Below are 3,006 nucleotides of genomic sequence, written 5' to 3'. Positions count from 1 at the left end.
TGTATATGAGAAATTGATTGGTTATATAAGAAATAGTTTAGTTGTAGATGACGTGTATGGAAAGGGCCTGTATATACAAAGGCTCAGCAGTTTTTCTCCATTTCAGCGGCTATTTTCGTATTCCCTAACACTTCATTAGCGTGGAAATGTTTAAAATTAAACGTGAAATTTGTAACCGATACTACGGGGCTATTTTAAAACAAACGAGCATAATGTTTCAATAAACCAGTACGTAGCCGGTAACTGATTACTCGTATATAATATACGCGTTTCTCGATTTTTTCGAGCGCGGGTTAACAAACCCGGATTTATTTATACAACAAAAATAAACTTACTCACTCTACGATTTGCCTTTAATCAAAATTTATTGTTGATTAAAATCGGTGGTAAATTCCCGCATGTATTTTTCTTTCCTCATATTAAGGACTGAGTGATCGGGAATGTTACGCGTATGAGTACCGAAGATAGGAATTCGGTAACGTCATTAAATAGAACAGTTTATGAAAAAAATTAATAAATAAACACTTTTTGAAGTTCAATTATGAATCATTTTAAAAATATTTCGTCCCAAATCATTTCGGTGATATCCCAGTTACCTCATATTGAACTTGGGCTATGTAGTTTAAATATTTGATTATTTAATTGATTTTTTTGAAACAGCAAAATAATTTTCAAAGAATTGAGGTACTTTTGCAATAATTGCGGATATTAGAAGATATCTGACTGATATTATCTTTGATATGGATTCAATATTAAAACCTTTGTTGTAAATTGACTACAAAAAAATAGTGTTAAATTTAAATTAAGTAACAGTATACGGGAGAATCGTACTAAACTCCAGGAATGGATTCTATAAAAACTTTTAAGATTTATGCGATTTTCAATTGTATTCAAACTATGACGTACAGCGTGATTCACTATATTTTGACCCTCCTTTAACTTTTTTATTTTAAGAGTTATGAAAAAATGTGAAATACAAAAGTTGCACGGCTTTTTATGAATTTTTCGAAAATGATAATTGAAATACAAATGAAGTCCAAACAAAATGGCCGCGGATGTTAACTTTGTTAATTTAAATGGAACACCCTGTATATTTTTGCATATTTGGATAGAACGTTTCCTGTCGATATAGTCTAACAATAAGTGAGATAATATTAAAAAACGAAGAGAAGTTTTTTTTAAAAAAGACATCTTAGATCTCCTTCAGGCAGTTCCGCCTTTTTTTCCAGTTACTTAAGGATTTAGATTTAGTTGCAGTGACAGGTAGAAAATCATTATAACATTGTTATTGTTTGACAGTTTGTATTATTATTTAATTAAAATAGTTTTTCCTCTTATTTTGACGTGTAGAATCCATTCCTGGAATTTGGTGCGATTCTCACGAATCACCCTGTATATTAGATATTTGATCGATTACAATATTTTTATTATCTGTTATTGTTTTTATTATAAATTGTTTTTATTAAACAAAATTCCAGATCAGCTAACATCAAGGCATAGTCAACTTTTGTCACTTATTGTGTAATATTGTTTAATAGTGTGTATGTGTATGTGTGTGGAACTTATGATAGAACAGTCACACATTGTATAAGATTATTCTGAATTAAATGATGTATGGTCTTAAAAAGTTTTCAGTTTCAGAACTTTTCAGTGGACAACTGTTTTGTGTAGATTAGTTTAATTTAATAGGAATCAAAAGTCATTTATGAAATTGTTGGATTCATTTTCTTGTAATGATTATAACGTAAGTTGCACAAATGTAGGCATTTTTAAGAAAATATATTCGTTTAAAAAACAGTTTAAAACAATCAAGAACTTAGATCCTAATAGGATTTTCAGTGCCGTTCCTGGATCTTCTGCCGCCCCGTGCAAAAAATTAATTGCCGCCCTACTCTTGAATGAAATTTTGAAATAAAAATACTGGTTTGAGTAAGTCACGTCAAAAATCGACACTCCATCATTTTGTGATATTTGATAAGGAACCTTTCATGAAACAAAATTATTTAAAAAAATAAAAACCTTAATTGTATTTAGATTCATATTTATTTACATGCGATAAAAAACAAACTGAAAAATAAATACACAACCGAAAAATCACAAAAATAAAATAAGTCTATAATATAATATCTAATAATATAATAAATATATAACTAAAACTAAAGTAAAACCCTACGAGCTTTTTTAGAAGCAAAATCGTCTATTATATTTGATATGTCTAAGTTTTGACAAATTTCATGTTCAATTGAAATAGTGGCAAGGTCAATCTTTCTTGGGATTTAGTAGACGGTAAGAAATTTTTAATGAGTTTTAATTTACTAAAACCCCTTTCCCCAGAGGCGATCCTCACAGGTAATGTAAGAAATATTCTTAGAGCTACGGCTAAATTAGGAAAAAAGACGTAAGATCATTGATGATTATATAATTTAATATAAAGTAGGGTTTGGATTCTTCAAGCGATGTAACAATGGCTTTAAAACATAAAATTTCATTCTAGAGCTCATTTCCATTGATCTCTTGTTGAAAGAAGTCCCCAGTCCCTTGTTGTATCTAGAATGCAAACATGATTTTCTCAAAAATTTTGGTTCCATTTCGTGAAATTCGTATAAACATTTAAATAAATTATTAGATTCTTCTATTAAAGAAAATCTTTCTTGTAGTGAATTGTTAGTGGTATCTAATATACTAAAATAAAAATGTACTTTAAAATTTTGTTTTTGATCAATAATGGGCTCGTCTTTTGTCATGACACTTTTTTTTGACGTACAAGAGGAAATTCGGGCAAAATATTAACTTGTGCAGCTACTGATTCAGCTTCTTTTATATATGAAATTAAAACTTTCATCAGTTCTTTTTTCACTAATATAGTTAATTAAATTTTTTGAGGCAGTTACACATTCGGAAATGTTAATTTTAGGATTTTGAGGCATTTTACTAAAACAACATTAATTTCAGAGTTAATACAAGTATATTTTGTTTCAAAACATCTCACCTTACAGTTGATGTTGA

The sequence above is a fragment of the Anoplophora glabripennis genome, unplaced genomic scaffold (assembly GCF_000390285.2).
Source record: "Anoplophora glabripennis isolate ALB-LARVAE unplaced genomic scaffold, Agla_2.0 scaffold71, whole genome shotgun sequence".
NCBI classification, from domain to species: Eukaryota; Metazoa; Arthropoda; class Insecta; order Coleoptera; family Cerambycidae; genus Anoplophora; species Anoplophora glabripennis.
This window is presented reverse-complemented; position numbering follows the sequence as displayed.